We start from the raw sequence: 18,392 nt of genomic DNA on the forward strand, positions 1-18,392 counted from the left end.
TAAAAATGCCTTAAAACATTCTCTCTCTCTCATTATTCTGACATTTGGCAAATATTAAAAATTTTGGTAATCCTAATTGACCTAAAACGGGAAATGTTTATTCTGATTTCATGTCAGATATTGAGAAAAACCTGCATATGTGTCTTTTTATATAGTGTACTGTATGTAAACTTCTGGTTTCAACTGTATCTGCAAAGCCAAGTTGTCAATTTAATAGGTCTCTAAGAGACACCCATATCTAGGGACAGTCTCCTACTAAGAAAACACTGATTTGGGTGGTCATATCATTTCACATTGATCATTAGCCAGAGGCACCACAGTCGCCACAGTCTTGGTTAAGCAATCTCATCCATTCATAGAAATCACTGATGCGAATGACAAATATATTCTAATTTGCCTGATCTGACACAAAGTTTTTTTATAGGGGTTTACATCCCAAACCATACTCCTCCACTGCAATTAATGACAAAATAAATGTGTTGATGTGTTGCCAATTACCAACTAGTTCCTTTCTACCGACTAGTATCATCTAATGATTATCTTCTTTTTAAATGAGATGAACACAACCTGTGACCTGGAGAACCAAATGCACCCCACAATGCTATTCTGTGTGCCACCCAAAACATCTGGTCACCGATATACAGTGCCTTGAAAAAGTATTCATACCCAGTGAACCTGTGACGCCCAGCTGCGCTTGGTATCACAGATCCTAGAAGAGTGCATTGATGGATTCCTCCACAAGAGGCCCCCATAAACATTCACACATCTCCACCTTCCACCTCAGACCAGCAGGGGGAGCCCGTTAGGGATATAAATAGGGAAGGTGGAGCCAGGCAATTCAGTTCCTCTGGAGAGTTCAGCTAGTACACATCTGAATACAGAGTCGAGCTCAGTCAGTCTGTTGAGAGAGTTTCTGCAGTAAGAGAATCCTGAGAGAGGTCAGTCTGCAGTGGAGCATAGTCCAGACTCAGTTGTAGCTCAGAATAGTGAGCTTTAGGTGTGCCGGCACCATAAGATCGGTGAAGCGCGGCAAGCTGCCGTTAGTGTGAGTAGCCTAGTGAGGGCCCGAGTAGGCCGAAGGCAAGTGGAGAGTTAGTACATAGGGGGCAGAGGAGCTTACCTAGCTCACCCCGAATAATTTACCGGACACCGGGTCCGAAGCTTGCCGGGATCTCTACGACCCAGTAAGGTATAACCGGAATCCCTGGAGAACTACAAGTCCGAGGATCGCTAAAGTGCTGATACGTAACCGAGCCAGGAGACTCATAGGCCCCGCAAGCTGAGGAGCGTGTACTCCGAGAAAAGGCCCTACTACAAGGTCAGCCAGCCCAGGGCAGAGACAAAGTTAGGCCTAGCTCCAGGCAGGTCAAAAACTTACTACGCAGAGGAAAGAAACAGGAGGCCCTACACCTGCTCATTGGGGAGGATCCTGATATGCACCCTTCACCCTACAGTGCTCCGGGATGTGCCTGATTTTCCATCAGTAAAAGGTACTGAAGTGACTATCGTGTCCGTCCCCGTTCTTTCTCTGACCCGGCTGAGTCTCGCCTGTCCTGCATCCCCCTCTCCGTACGCTGCCCTGAGGCCAAGCTCCACCTGTGGGGAGCTATACCATCGAGCTGCCTTATCACCGGCCTCAGTGGGCTGCCGCAGCGCTGGTGAAACCACAGGTGGCGTCACGAACTTTTATAAAATAAACAAATATCCACCCTTTTAAAGAGTGACCCCAGGGTACGTGCCCAGGAGCCGACCACCGCGACATCACCAAGGCGAGGCAAAGGCCCAGGTACCGACTTATCCCCATCCCCTGGGCTAGTCAAACCTTTCCACATTTTTTCATATTTCAACCACAAACTTAAATGTATTTGATTGGGATTATAGGTGATATACCAACATAAAATAGCAAGTATTTATGAAGTGTAAAGGAAATAACATATGGTTTTCTAATTATTTTAAAAATATAAATCTGAAAATTGTGATGAACATTTGTGACGCCCCCAAGGGAAGGGGACTCGGCGCCCGGGCCTTGCTGTTAGTTTTGGGGGATGCCGTGGTGGCCGGCTCCCCGGGCCGTATCCTGGGGTCACTCTTAAAAAAAAGCAAGGAATTGGGGGAAAGGTGTATGGGAAAAGGGGAAAGTTCGTGATGCCACCTGTGGTGTCTGGTGAGACTCACCAGCGCTCCTACAGTCCTCTGAGGCCGGTGGTCGGGCAGCTTAGTTGGTTCTGCTTCCCACAGGTGGAGCGGGGCCTCAGGGCAGCGTAGGAGAAGGGATGCAAGACAGAGGGGACCCAGCCGGGTCAAAGGAAGAATAGGCACACACACGACAGTTCACTTCAGTACCTTTACTTGTGGTGTTTTCAGGCACGATCCGGGGTACTGTAGGGTGAAGGGTACATTTCAGGACTCTCCCCAGTGAGCGGGTGTGGGGTCTCCTGTTTCTTGCCTTTTCCTAGTAAGTTTATGACCTGCCTGAAGCTAGGCCTAACTTGGTCTCTGTCTTGCACCTGCTGACCTGGTGGTAGGGCCTTCTGTTGGAGTTCACACTCCCTGGTTTCTTGGGCCTCAGTGACTCCTGACCCTGGTATTACTGTCAGCTTTTGGTATTCCTGGGACATGTAGTTCACCAGGGATCCCGGTTGTTTCTGCTGGTCCTAGAGATCCTTGCAGACACGGACCCGGTGTCCGGTAAATTCTTGTGGGGTGAGATGGTTAAGCTCCTCTGCCCCCTATGTAGCTCGCTTACTCCACTTGCCGTCGGCCTGCTCGGGGCCCTCACTAGGCTTCACACTGGCAGTAGGCCTCGCTACTTTTCACCGCTCTTATGGCGTCGGCACACCTTGGGCTCACTACCTGAGCTCAATGAGTCTGGACTGTGCTCCACTGCAGGATGGCTACTGCAGGAGCTCCTCTCAACAGGCTTCCTTCTACAGACTGGATCCTCACAGACTGGAACTAGCTCTGTCCCAGAGGAAACTGTTCTCCAGACTGACTGCCTAGCTCCACCTTCCCTTTTTATATCCCTAACGGCTCCCTCTGGTGGTCTGAGGTGGAAGGTGGAGGTGTGTGTATGCTATGAGGGCCTCTTGTGGAGGAATCTGTTCATGCACCCCTCTAGGATCTGTGGCACCAATGCACAGCAGGGCGCCACATTCCCTCCTAGCAAAGCTCAGTACTCCCGGAGTGAAGTACTTTTTATAACAACAATAATAACAATCTTCCCTTTATGGGAGGCACTTGCTTGAACGTTACATAATAAACATTATAAATAATAGATAGACATATGTACAATAAGCAACCTCAGAATTCAAGTCTCTTTTGGTGAGGTTCCCTGACAGGATGTCCATCTCACAGGGCATAGTATTTGATAGCTTGAGGGACCTGTCCCAAACCATCAACGTAGGCCCTAGGGTGGCTGCAGGGCATGGCGATCCTGAGTTGGACCTCCGTTAGTGCCACTCCAGACAGGTTTTTCTTCTGAGGTCACATAAAGGGGCACTCCAGGGAGTGCAATTATTTACAAGAATCAGTTTTTGGGCTGCACATACTCCTCAGCCACTAAGTTCTGTATGTACCCTTACGGGTAACTAAAGGCAACAAGGAAAAGTGTCCATTTCACTTAAATTGTCCATTATAAAGCAAAACACAAGTTAATAAATACATACACAAGATAATACCCCAGGGGCACTATTTACACTGTCAGAGTTTCCTTCTTTACTTTCTGTATCTGACAGGGGTCTGACCTCGTGTGCTACGTGTCGACCTACATGGTACTGGGATGCGTGAGGCACTAGTATTTGCACTACCTCCCATTCTGTCAGTTCTAAGTGCTGGGGAACTGCAGGGTTGCCTTAACCTCTCTAAGGGACTGGCAAGTATACCATTGGCTGGGCCTTCTTGCTCTGCTCCAACCGGGGATTCTTCTTGAGCAGGCTCTTCTGAAGCACTTACAGGCTCTACTTGCTGTGGAGGGTCTTCTGCCTGTTGAAAGAAGTGGATCACAGGTATTATTACTGCTCCTCCTAGTTGAGGCCAATCTGCCGGGAAATCTCCTAAGTCAGTATGGAGTACTGCTTCTTTAGGCTCCTCCAGTACGGTGAGAGGCACTTCTTCTTGGGGCTTTAGCAGGTCTGGACACAACTTCAGATGGTCTCTAGAAAGCATTGCAGTCGTTCTTCCTCCGTCCTTATTAATTAGACAGGTCTTCATGTTACCAAATCTTGAATTTAACACAGTGTAGGGTTCTCTCTCCCACTGGTCATCGAGTTTGTGGTTTCTCCTTTTTCTTTTTAACACCACTTCTCCTGGTGTGAAGGGTTCTGCGGGCGCACTTTTATTGTAGTTTGCTTCCTGCTTGTCCCTCACATGAGTGAGACTGTCTTCGACACAGGCCTGTACTCTTCTGTACTGCTCCTGTCTGGTTGTGTCCCAGTCCTCAGTGGACATATCTGCTTCTGGTTCCACTACACCTAGCTCCAGGTCCATGGGCAACTTCCCGGGTCTGGCTCGCATGAGATATGCTGGAGTACAATTGGTGGAACTCACAGGTATGTGGTTGTACAGATCTACCAGGTCAAATAGTACGTCTAGCCACTGATTTCTCTCCTCTAGGGTAAGGTCTTCAGCAGGTCGATGACGATGTTCTTCATCTTGTCACAGAGACCGTTGGTTTGGGGGTGGTACAGTGTGGTCCGGATCTTTTTACACCCGTACAGATGGCAGAACTCCTTGAACAATTCATCCTCGAAGGCTGGGCCTTGATCCATCAGCACCTGCTCCGGGTTTCCATGGGGCCTGCAGAAGTACGCCTGAAACGTCTTCGCCGCAGTTTCTGCCGTTAGATCCTTGACGGGGGTGACCACCAGGAACCGAGAGTAGTGATCCACCATGGTCAGGGCATAGGAATATCCTGACCTGCTGGGTGACAGCTTGACATGATCCATGGCCACGATCTCCAAAGGTCGAGTTGTCTTGATGGGTTGCAGGGGTGCCTTCTGGCTGCTGTAGTCATTTCTTCTGAGGCTACAGGGTCCACAATTCCAGCACCACCTCTCAATGGAACTGCGCATTCCTACCCAATAAAACCAACACTTCAGCAGGGTTTCTAGCTTCTTCCAGCCAAAGTGCCCCGCCTGATCGTGGTAGGCTTCCAACACCATATGGATGTCTGTCTTGGGCACTACGATCTGCCATACCATCTCATGGGTTTTAGGGTTGACGTACCTCCGGCACAGCTTCTCTCTATAGATGAACAGCCGGTGATGCGCCCTCTGGGCCGTGGGGTACCCGAAGCCTGTAGATGCTGGGGGTTGTAGTCACTGTGGCGGTGACCCGGTCCGTGACCCAGGTGGTCAATCTAAGGGTAGTTTATGTATATCTGTTATGTATAGTCCGACTACGCCACCTGTGGAATGCAGTTATTGGGAACCGCTGCTGCGAAGCAGTCCTCTGAAGCTGGTGGTATGTGCAGCAAGGTGATGTAACTCCCCACAGGATGAGTGGAGCTTCAGGGCAGTGTATGGATGATGGTGGTGGTAGTGCAAGGTATCAGTAATGACAACACGGAGTCTTTGCAGTGCAGTCCCAGGGTCTTTACTGTTGGCAATTATATGGGCCCCAAAGGGAGTACCGGCTAGTGATGAGGGCCTGATCAGTCTGGGAACAATCCTAGAGTCCTCCTGGCCAGGTGAAGTTGTAGGCCTGCCGTTCTGACTATACTTTTTGGGCTATCCCGCTTATAGTCGTGTTGTAGCCCACGTCCCTGAGTGTAACGTGCTGCGCTCACCCGTATGGCTGACGACTCGGGCCTTGTGTATTCCTCACTCCTCTGTGGCGGTACGGGTCCTTTCGTGTGGCTGAGCCTCCGGGCTTCTGTTGGGCCAGGAGACCTGCAATCTCCTGCCCTGCGGTATCTGCTGCTGGGTATGCAATGCCCACAGCCTCGGACTCTGGTCCTCTGTGGATACTATCCAGGACGAGCTAACTCCAGCTCCAGTCCCTGGCTTTTTACTCCTTCGTGTCCTACTTGACTCCACACACTGAACTCTAGACTCAGACTCCCTAACCCCGCCTCCAGATCCAGTTATAAAGGGCAGGATCCTCCCCTTTCTGGTCTGGGGCAGGAGGTGTTGCATGTAATGTGTTCCTGACCAGGAAACTCCTGCTTTGCTCCCAGACATGGTATTACTACCACTGTGGCAACCAGACCCTCTGGGGTGCCACATTCCCCCCTAGTAAATTTCAATACTCTGGGACTGAGCATATTTTGCAAAAATATAACAGATAACAATAAACAATAGCAATAACAATACATGAACATATTTACAGGCATTACAGTCCTTATAGGTCAGTATAACAATACATGAACGTATTTACAGGCATTACAGTCCTTATAATCAGTGCACACATATAAAACATTTCAACATTTGCAATACTACAGTTATGGGTTACATCTAAATCCTCCAGCGAGCAGGGATTTGACCTCTGGTGCTTCTGGTAGATCTACGTAACACACTGTCTATCTGTGTTCTACCTTGGTCCCCTGTATTTACCCCTGGTGTGGTGGGTACAATGTTCACCACACTACAGGTGTTTGGAGGTGTCTCTGGTAGGTTGGGCAGCTCCCCATGGATCCTTTGGCTTACCGTGGGTATGACAGGTTCGCTACTAGCAGAGGGTAGATTCTCCTGGTCTGCCGATGAGGAATCTTCTGTCTCTGGGGCCAATGGTTCTTCCAACTCTACTGGGACTTCTACAGCTCCCTGAGGGGCTGGTTGGAGAAATGTAAGGACTGGCACAACAATGGCATTATTCACTTGCGTCCATGACCGGGGAAATTCTCTGAGTACTGTGCTGACCATTCCTTCCACTTCCTCTGCGGGTTGAGGGATATCTTGGCCTTCTTCAGCATGCTGTAGTTGCTCAGGACATTTATTCAGGTGGTCTCTGGAAACTGTTGCTGTCGTTTCTCCTCCATCCTTACTTATGAGGTACACCTTGGTGTTATCATGACTTGATGGTAGAATGGTATACGGCTCTTTTTCCCACTGGTCATCCAATTTATGGAGCCGCCTTTTTCTCTTTAGGACTTGCTTTCCAGGTGACAAGGGGGCAGCTGGTGCATGTTGATTGTAAGTCCTCTCTTGCCTTTCTCTTGCTTGGGACAGACTTCTTTCAGCACTTTCCTGTACCTTACGGTATTGTAGTTTCCGCTCAGTATCTCAATCCGCATCTGGTGAGGCGTCCTCTGGTGTCAGAACTCCCATATCCAGATCGATGGGCAGCTTACCAGGTCTTGCTCTCATCAGGTAAGCAGGTGTGCAGTTGGTGGAATTCACTGGAATGTGATTGTAGAGATCCACCAGGTCTGGCAACTTTTCTGGCCACAGGCTGCGTTTCTCCAGGGGCAACGTCTTCAGTAGGTCTATCACCACCTGATTCATCTTTTCACACATCCCGTTGGTCTGGGGATGATAAGGCGTTGTACGGATCTTCTTGCAGCCGTACAGGTTGCAGAATTCCTGGAATACTTCTGCTTTGAAGGCCGGACCTTGGTCAGTTAGCACACGTTCTGAGTAACCATGTGGGCGGCAGAAGTGCTGTTGGAAAGCTCTGGCTGCTGTCTGAGCCGTTTGGTCCTTGACTCTCACTACTACCAGGAACCGGGAGTAGTGGTCTACGATGGTGAGAGCGTAGACTTTGCCTGACCTGCTCGGGGATAGCTTCACATGGTCCAGGGCTACCAGTTCGAGTGGCTGCTTGGTGATGATGGGCTGCAGGGGAGCCCTCTGGCTGTCACGGTCTTTTCTTCTCAGGTTGCATGGTCCGCATTCTCGACACCACCTCTCGACTGCTTTCCTCATGCCAACCCAATAGAACCGTTCACGTAGCAGGACTTCCAGCTTCTTCCATCCAAAATGTCCCGCTCCATCGTGGTACGCTTCCAGAACCATAGACGCATCTCGCCTCGGGACTACCACCTGCCAGACCAGCTCATGTGTCCGGGAGTTGACAGTTCTTCGACACAGCTTCCCTTCATAGATGAACAGCTTGCTCTTTTCTTTCCACAGCTGTTTGGTCTGTTCTGGAGCATCTGAATCAGGGTATGAGTCAGCTTGTGTCAGCAACTCTTTGACTAGGCAAACAGCTGGGTCACTGTCTTGTGTTTCTGCCCATCCATGGTGGGGCAATGGATTGAACGTGGCTTCTCTGTTGGCAGAGCACCTGTTCTTCACACAATGGGAGCACTGCTTTATCCCATGGCGGTGGAACGTGGGAATTTCTATCTCTTCCAGCTACTCTGGGTCTTCTCCCTCGTTTGGCAAGTTAGGAATTCTGGACAGCGCGTCTGCGTTTGCATTCTTGTGCCCAGCCCGGTACTTGATGGTGAATTCGTAATTAGACAGTCGGGCCATCCATCTTTGTTCCAGGGTACCAAGTTTTGCAGTGTCCAGGTGTGTCAGCGGGTTATTATCCGTGTACACAGTGAAATTGGAAGAGGCGAGATAATGTTTGAAGCCCTCAGTCACAGCCCATAAGATGGCAAGGAACTCCAACTTGAAGGAGCTGTAGTTCTCTGTGTTTCTTTCTGTGGGCTGGAGCTTCCTGCTGGCGTAGGCTATCACCCTTTCTCTGCCTTGCTGGATCTGGGACAGCACCGCTCCTAGTCCCACGTTGCTCACGTCCGTGTGAAGTATGAAGGGTTGGCCATAATCAGGGTAGGCCAGGACCTAGTCTCCTGTTAGGGTCATCTTCAACCTGGTGAAGGACTCATCTTCCAGCTTGCCCCATTTGAATGGTGGTTTCTGGTTCTTGGCCTTCCTGGACTGGCTTATCAGGAGGTCCTGCATGGGTGCCGCCATCTTGGTGAAGCCTGGTATAAACCTTCGGTAGTAGCCTACCAACCCGAGGAACTGCCGCACTTCTTAGAGGGTGGAAGGTCTCGGCCAGTCCTTGATTACAGTGATCTTATCGGGGTCTGGTGCTACACCGTCAGCGCTTACCACATGTCCTAAGTACTGTACTTTGGGCTTCAGCAGGTGGCACTTAGACGGCTTCACCTTCAGGACAAAGCCAGCCAGGGCTTCAAACACTTCCGCCAGGTGCTTCAGATGATCCTCATATGTCTTGGAGTATACTATGACATCATCCAGGTACAGCAGGACTGTCTCTAAATTCTTATGCCCTAGACCGCACTCCATCAACCGCTGGAAGGTTCCTGGGGCGTTGCAGAGCCCGAATGGCATGCAGGTGAACTCGCTGAGGCCCATCGGGGTGGTGAATGCGGTCTTCTCCTTATCCGCCTCTGCTACAGGAACCTGCCAATACCCACTAGTAAGATCCAAAGTAGAGAAATAATTAGCAGATTTTAACGCAGCTAGTGACTCCTCTATCCTGGGTAGCGGGTATGCATCTTTATGTGTTATGCGGTTAATTTGCCTGTAGTCTACACACATTCTCATTGTGCCATCCTTTTTCTTTACAAGAACTAATGGAGCTGCCCAGGGATGACAACTGTCTCTTATTACCCCAGCCTCCTTCATCTCTCGCAACATCCCTTTGGCATTTTGGTAGTGTGCTGGCGGTACAGGCCGGTACCTTTCTTTAATGGGTGGATTGTCTCCCGTGGGGATATGGTGTTGAACCCCCCAAAGTCGAGTGGGTGTTTACTGAAGACCCTTTCATACTCTTGCACCACCCGGTATACTCCTTGTTTTTGGTGTTGAGGGGTGGAGTCAGTGCCCACATGCAGCTTCTGACACCAGTCCTCCATCTGTCCCTCGGAGCCATTACCCTCCGCCTGGTTGGATGGAGGTAAGGGTTCCACTGTTTTTATAGCATTTTGCTTGACGGTAAATAGCTTGGCTAGGGTGGCATACCGGGGCAAGTGAACTTCTTTTTCCCCAATGTTCAGGATGCGGACTGGCACTCTCCCATGGCGGACATTAACCACCCCCCTGGCTGTCAAAATGGTTGGCCTACTGTCAGAGTAGACGGGCTCTACCAGGGCCTGGTAATCTCTACCCCGGAGACAGATTGCTGCCCGGCACCATATCAGCATTTCACTTCTTGGGGGCATTGCAATAGGCAATGGGTCACTCATCCTGACACTGCCAATTTCACCACCAGACAGTTCTACTTGTTGTCTTTTCATCAGGGCTCTGATCTCTCTTTGTAGAACCCGCTGCTGGTTGGAACTGGCGGTCTCCGCAACCTGCTGTAACAAGACAATTATTTCTGCAAGACAATTTTCAATGACATTAGCGCCTAAGGTTATCATGGGATGACTTTCTCGGCGATCAATGTCTACAATAATCAGTCCTTGTGCTGGCAGTTCGACTTTGCCAACCTTTATGGTCACTTCTTTGTACCGCACCTGAGGTACGGGTTAACCATTACTAGCACAAATACTCAAATGTTCGTCTGGACGGAGGGTAATGTCCGAATCAGGCCAGTACCATTTGAAAAGAATGTAGGGGATGGTGGTCACCTGGGACCCAGTGTCCAGCAACACGCTCATTGGAAAGCCGTCCAGCACGATAGGTAGGACTGGTCGTCCTCCCACATATTTTTCTCGCCAGCTTGATGGGCCTGCTGGTCTTACACCTGGGGGTTGGCCCTCTGCCCCAGGTTTTGCTCGTTTAAATGACAGTACCTTGCATAATTTCCTGGCTGGTTGCAGCGGCGGGAGATGGGTTGTCCGTCCTGGTCGTAGCGGTCGCTGTTCCTCCCTCTGGATGGTGGAATCCTCTTCTGTCGGCGCCACGGGACGTCCTCCGGGCTGGAAGCCAGCTGGATCTTTCCTTTTGGATACACCTGCAAGGACTGCACAGTTTTGGTTAGCGTAGCTACACTTTTCGTTAACTCTTGGACCTGATGGTGCAGGTCTGTAGACAGGGCATTGTCCAGAGTCTGTGCATCAGCTCCTACAGGCTCCAGGGAAAAGGGTGCCACCTCCTGGTGGTAGGTGATAGCCGGGCCCCGGTGAGCTGTAGCGCCACCTGGTGCTGGTTCCCGTAGCACCCGGATGGCCCTGTCCTTAAATTGAGCAAAGTCCAAGTCAGGGTTTTGCAGAGCCATTATGCGCAACTGGGTGCGGTGGGCGCTGGACAGTAAACCCTCAATAAATTGCTCAGTTAACAGCCTGTTTTCATTACGCACACTGTCAGGGTCTACCTGTTTGATGGCCCTCAGCGCCTCCTGCAGGTTTAAAGCATAGTCCCGTACACTGTCCTGCGCCCGTTGTTTACACCCATAAAACTTCATCTTTATCTCTGCCGTAGTACGGGTGTCAAAAGTGTCCTTTAGGCGGGCCAGTATCTCTTTTACAGTCCCTTTTTCTCTGGCTGACCAGGATTTTACTTCTCTCTGGGCTGCACCAATCAACTGGCCTACGAGGATGCTCACTTTCTGCTCCTCGGACAGGGGGTATACTTTAAATAAACTGCTTAGTCTCTCCTTGAAGTCACTCAGGGTGTGCGACTCTCCTGAGTACTGGGGCAACCACGCCACGCCCGGTATATATGGCATGGAGAATGGCATTACCGCGGCAGCGGCCGCGCCGGTGGTTGAAGTTCCCTCCATATCGGGCGTCTTCCTACCCCCTAGTGAACCGTGGCCTACCTTCCTTCTCTTTTCTTCCGTAGGCCGCAGTTCCGCAGGCGATGGTCTCTGTCGAGGACCTGGCGTCGCACGCGTCTTACGTCAGCGTTCACTGTGGCTCCTTCCAGGACCTGGCGCTGCGTCCGTGTGTGGGGCAGGGCTTTAGACTTCGCGTGTTTCCAGCGATCACGCCCCTCTTCTTCTCGCGCGGCGACTCGAAAATGGCGGACAATGGCGGGAAAACGGCGACAAATGGCGGGAAATCTTCACCACGGTATACGACACAGTCTGTGAAGGCGCGCAGTACCCGGTGGTAGCGGGTATGAGATCCTGCCGACTACGCCAAAGTTGACGCGCCCCCTGGGCCGTGGGGTACCCGGAACCGGGCTTGTAGATGCTGGGGGTTGTAGTCACCGTGGCGGTGACCCGGTCCGTGACCCAGGTGGTCAATATAGGGGTAGTTTATGTATATCTGTTATGTATAGTCCGACTACACCACCTGTGGAATGCGGTTATTGGGAACCGCTGCTGTGGAGCAGTCCGCTGAAGCTGGTGGTATGTGCAGCAAGGTGATGTAACTCCCCACAGGAAGAGTGGAGCTTCAGGGCAGCGTGTATGGATGATGGTGGTGGTAGTGCAAGGTATCAGTAATGACAACACGGAGTCTTTGCAGTGCAGTCCCAGGGTCTTTACTGTTGGCAATTATATGGGCCCCAACGGGAGTACCGGCTAGTGATGAGGGCCTGATCAGTCTAGGAACAATCCTAGAGTCCTCCTGGCCAGGTGAAGTTGTAGGCCTGCGCTCACCCGTATGGTTGGCGACTCGGGCCTTGTGTATTCCACGCTCCTCTGTGGCGGTACGGGTCTTTTCGTGTGGCTGAGCCTCCGGGCTTCTGTTGGGCCGGGAGACCTGCAATCTCCTGCCCTGCGTTATCTGCTGCTGGATATGCAATCCACACAGCCTCAGACTCCGGCGTCCGGTCCTCTGTGGATACTATCCAGGACGAGCTAACTCCAGCTCCAGTCCCTGGCTTTTTACTCCTTCGTGTCCTACTTGACTCCACACACTGAACTCTAGACTCAGACTCCCTAACCCCGCCTCCAGATCCAGTTATAAAGGGCAGGATCCTCCCCTTTCTGGTCTGGGGCAGGAGCTGTTGCATGTAATGTGTTCCTGACCAGGACACTCCTGCTTTGCTCCCAGACATGGTATTACTACAACTGTGGCAACCAGACCCTCTGGGGTGCCACAATGGCTTCTCTCATTCCACAGCTGCTTGGCTTGTAGAGACGCTTCCTTCTCCAGTGAGGAACCTTCCTGGGTTATCAGCTCTTTGATAAGGCTGACAACCGCATCGCTGTCCTGGGTCTCCTTCCAGCTGTGGTGAGGCAGGGGGTTTAACGTCTTACCGCGAGGCCTCCTGGAGGCTCGTTGCTCGTGGACCATTTCATTCTGATGAAAGGCAGGTAGTTCAATCTCCTCCAGGTCATCCACTTCTTCTTCAGTGTCCGACTAGTGAGGCATCCTGGACAGGGCATCGGCGTTGGTGTTCTTGCGGCCTGCCCGGTACTTAATAGTGAATTGGTAGTTTGACAGCCAAGCCATCCATCGTTGCTCCATGGCTCCTAGCTTGGCTGTTTCTAGATGAGTCAAGGGGTTGTTATCAGTGAAGGCAGTGAATTTACTGGAGGCTAGATAGTGCTTGAACCGCTCGGTGATGGCCCAGACCAGGGCCAGGAACTCCAATTTGAAGCTGCTATAGTTCTCTGGGTTCCTCTCGGTCGGGCGGAGCTTCCTGCTTGCATAGGCGATCACCTTCTCTTTGCCATTCTGCTTCTGACTCAGTACAGCTCCTAATCCTTCGTTGCTGGCATCAGTATACAGTAGGAACGGTTAGCTGTAGTCAGGGTAGGCTAGGATCTCTTCGCCGGTCAGGATCTCCTTCATCACAATAAAGTATTCAGCTTGCTCCTTACCCCACTGGAACGGGGGATTTCTGCCTCTGGGGGACTGTCCTACCAGGAGGTCTCGTAGAGGCACTGCTTTCTTGGTATAGTCCTTCACAAACCTCCGGTAATACCCAACTAGTCCCAGGAACTGACGTACCTCCTTGAGGCTCTTCGGCTCCGGCCATTTCTGGGTGGCAGTGATCTTCTCCGGGTCTGGTGCTACTCCCTCTGGACTAATGATGTGCCCCAGGTACTGTACCTTTCTCTTGAGCAGGTGGCACTTTGAGGGCTTCAGCTTCATCCCATACCGGGACAGCGAGTCGAATACCTCCACCAGGTGCTTCAAGTGGTCCTCATACGTTTTGGAGTACACTATCACGTCAACCAGGTACAGTAGTACAGTCTCGAAGTTGCGGTGTCCCAGGCAGCACTCCATCAATCTCTGGAATGTTCCGGGGGCGTTGCAGAGTCCAAACGGCATACTATTGAACTCGCAGAGTCCCATCGGGGTGGTGAAGACAGTCTTCTCCCGATCCTCCTCAGCAACAGCTACTTGCCAGTACCCACTAGTGAGGTCAAGGGTAGAGAAGTAATTTGCAGACTTTAAGGCAGCCAGGGATTCCTCTATACGAGGTAAAGGGTATGCATCTTTATGTGTAATGCGATTTACTTGTCTGTAATCTACACACATTCTCATGCTTCCGTCCTTTTCCTGACTAGAACTAGGGGAGCTGCCCAGGGACTACAACTATCCCTTACTACCCCTGCCTTCTTCATGTCGTGCAACATCTCCTTCGCCTTCTGGTAGTGTGCTGGTGGTATAGGCCTGTAACGTTCTTTGATGGGTGGATGGGCACCTGTGGGGATATGGTGTTGAACCCCCTTAATCCTCCGAAAGTCAAGTGGGTGCTTACTGAATACTTGCTCGTATACCTGAACTACCCGGTGTACACCCTGCTTCTGATGGGCAGGAGTGGTGTCTCTCCCAACATGGAGCTGTTGACACCAATCCTCCACATGGGTTGCCGGGTCGTCATCCTCCACTTCGTCTGGTGAGGTTAAGGACTCCGCCGTGTGTATGGAGTTGTTATTTACTGTGTACAGTTTGGCAACAGTGGCGTAGAGTGGTAATCTAACTTCGTCCTCCCCATAGTTTAGGAGGCGTACGGGCACCCTCCCATTGCGTACATCCACTACCCCTCTAGCAGTCAAGAGTGTAGGCCTATGTTCCAAGCTAAGGGGCTCTACTACCGCCTGGTAGCTCCGTCCTTTAAGACCTATTGCTGCTCTACACCATATCAGCATTTCACTCATCGGGGGTATCACAATGGGTACCGGGTCTGTCACCGGTACATTACCAATTTCACCGCCTGTTAGCTTTACCTGTTGCTGGTACATAAGGGCTCGGATCTCTTTCTGCAGCGCCCTTCTCTCCCTGGTCTGGCAGTGTCAGCTATCTGTTGTTAGCAAGAACACAACTTCTCCCATACAGTTCCTAACAATATTAGTGCCAAGTACCATATACAAGTTGGTATCATTAGGATTAGTCTCTACTACAATTAGTCCCTGGTCCTGCAGTTCCACTCTTCCCACCTTTATTGCCACATCCTTAACCCCGACTAGGTTAAGGGGGAGGCCGTTTGAGGCATAAACGGAAAGGTTTGGAGCTGGTGGGCTTAGGTCATCCATGGACCAGAACCTTTTGTAGAGGACGTCAGGCATGATGGTTACCTGAGATCCTGTGTCCAGCAGAGCGGATGTCGCAATGCCGTCCAGCACAACAGACAGGAAAGGTCTTCCTCCCACGAACCTGCTGTACCAGTCTGTTGGGCCTGGGGAGTCTACTCCTGGGTGTCGGCCCTCGACCCCAGGGTTTTCTCGTTTAAAGGACAGCTCTGGATGGTGTGACCTGACTTGTGGCAGCGGTGGCAGACAGGGTCCTTCGGTGGACGGCGTTGGTCGCTGATCCTCCCAGGGGGTGGCGTTGTCCTCTTCCTCCTTCTCATCCAGGGGACATCCTCAGTACAGTGGTCAGGGTTTTGCTCAACTGACGCACTTCAGAGCGCAGGCTGTCCAGCTCACTAGGGGACGTTGCTTGCACCTTGGCTTCAGCAGCCACTGGGGAAAAGGTGGACGCTGCAGGCTCTGGGGTGGCCCCACCCTGGTAACATTGGATAGTAGTTGTTTCCAGGGGCTGCAGTCCTTTTGTAGCCATGTCCTTAAGGATGTCAAAGGTGGTATCTGGATGATCCAGGGATCACCAAAGCACAGTCCTGCTCTCTTCTTGAGACCTCAGTCCCCGGATAAACTGTTCCTTCAGCATTTTATTTTCATTATTGATGCTGGTTGGACTAACCTGTTTCATAGCTCGCAGGGACCCTTGTAAACGCCAGGCATGGTCCGGATCACAGTCCTCCGGTTGCTGAGAGCAGTTGTAGAACCTCATTCGGAGGTCTGTCTCTGTACGATTCTCAAAGACAGTCTGTAACTTTTTAAAGATTGCGGACACTGACTCTTGGTCTGCGGCCGACCAGGTTTCTACTTCTTGCTCCGCAGCACCAGTTAATTGTCCTAATACCACAGCGGCTCTTTGCTTGCCTGTCATAGAGTACATATCCAGTATACCGCATATTTTCCACTTAAATCCAGACAGGGTATCTGGTTTGCCGCTGTACTGGGGGAGCCACTTCGCTCCGGGGATGTACGGTAGGGCCATGGGTATGACAGGGGTTACAGGCCCTGCTGGTGGAGCGGCTGCTTCGGCCTGCTCGGCGTCGGGCGCAAGTTGAGCATCAGGGCGGTTAACCGGTATTCCGGCGTTGTTCTGTTCTTCGGACATTCTGGCGCCCCCCTAGCTAACCGTGGCCTACCTTCTCTTCTTTTCTTCCGGTAGGCCGCAGCTCCACAGGTGACGTTCTTCTTCAGGACCTTGCGTCCTACGTCAGAGCGTTCACCGGCGCTCCTTCCAGGACCTGGCGCTTCCTGGTTTGACGTCGAGGCGTGGGGCAAGTCCGGGGCTTCGCGCGCTTTAGCAGGTACACCTCTCAGTTTCCCGCGTTTACGCCCTTCTTTCCGCTCGGCGGCCCAACAATGGCGGCAATCTTCGCCACAGTTAAATATACAGTTTTTGATTAAAGGCGCACAGTACCCGGTGGCAACGGACACAACACTCCGTCGTTGCAGCGGGCACGGGATCCTGTTCGTGACGCCAGGAAGAGATGACGCGCCCAAGGGATGGGGACGGGGAAAGTTCGTGACGCCACCTGTGGTGTCTGGTGAGACTCACCAGAGCTGCTACAGTCCTCTGAGGCCGGTGGTCGGGCAGCTTAGTTGGTTCTGCTCCCCACAGGTGGAGCGGGGCCTCAGGGCAGCGTAGGAGAAGGGATGCAGGACAGAGGGGACCCAGCCGGGTCAAAGGAAGAATAGGCACACACACGACAGTTCACTTCAGTACCTTTACTTGTGGTGTTTTCAGGCACGATCCGGGGTACTGTAGGGTGAAGGGTGCATTTCAGGACTCTCCCCAGTGAGCGGGTGTGGAGCCTCCTGTTTCTTGCCTTTTCCTAGTAAGTTTATGACCTGCCTGAAGCTAGGCCTAACTTGGTCTCTGTCTTGCACCTGCTGGCCTGGTGGTAGGGCCTTCTGTTGGAGTTCACACTCCCTGGTTTCTTGGGCCTCAGTGACTCCTGACCCTGGTTTTACGGTCAGCTTTTGGTATTCCTGGGACATGTAGTTCGCCAGGGATCCCAGTTGTTTCTGTTTGTCCTAGAGATCCTTGCAGACACGGACCCGGTGTCCGGTAAATGCTTGTGGGGTGAGCTGGTTAAGCTCCTCTGCCCCCTATGTAGCTCGCTTAATCCACTTGCCTTCGGCCTGCTTGGGGCCCTCACTAGGCTTCACACTGGCAGTAGGCCTCGCTACTCTTCACCGCTCTTATGGCGTCGGCACGCCTTGGGCTCACTACCTGAGCTCAATGAGTCTGGACTGTGGTGCACTGCAGGATGGCTTAGCAGGAGCTCCTCTCAACAGGCTTCCTTCTACAGACTGGATCCTCACAGACTGGAACTAGCTCTGTCCCAGAGGAAACTGTTCTCCAGACTGACTGCCTAGCTCCACCTTGCCTTTTTATATCCCTAACGGGATCCCTCTGGTGGTCTGAGGTGGAAGGTGGAGGTGTGTGTATGCTATGAGGGCATCTTGTGGAGGAATCTGTTCATGCACCCCTCTAGGATCTGTGGCACCAATGCACAGCAGGTCGCCACATTTGTATTCAGCCCCCTGTAATTTACTACCCCTAAATAAAATCCTGAATGACCAATGAAGTCACAGAATGAGTAAACTGAGTCCACCTGCGTACAATTTATTGTCAGTATAACTACAGCTGTTCTGTGAAGATCTCAGAGGTTTATTTGAGAACATTGGGAATCAAACAGCATCATGAAAACCAAGGAATACACCGGGCAGGTCAGAGATAAAGCTATGGAGAAGAGTAAAGTAGGGTTAGGTTATAAAAAAAAATAGCCCAAGCTCTGAACAACTCACGGAGCACAGTTCAATCGATAATAAAGAAAAATGTAAGTAGTATGGTACAACTATAAACCTACCAAGACATGGCCGTCCACCTAAACTGACAGTCCTTGTATGGAGAGCACTAATTAGAGAAGCAGCCAAGAGGCCCATGGTCACTCTGGAGGAGCTGCAAATCCACAGCTCAGGTGGGAGAATCTGTCCACAGGACAACTACTAGTCCAGAAATCTGGTCTTTATGGAAGAGTGACAAAAATAAAGCTTTTTTTGAAAGCAAGCCATAAAAATTCTTTATGGAGGAACATGTGGTGCCC

This window comes from Phyllobates terribilis, unplaced genomic scaffold (genome assembly GCF_046119375.1).
Source record: "Phyllobates terribilis strain yellow unplaced genomic scaffold, ASM4611937v1 Scaffold_241__1_contigs__length_2998254, whole genome shotgun sequence".
In the NCBI taxonomy this organism is placed as follows: domain Eukaryota; kingdom Metazoa; phylum Chordata; class Amphibia; order Anura; family Dendrobatidae; genus Phyllobates; species Phyllobates terribilis.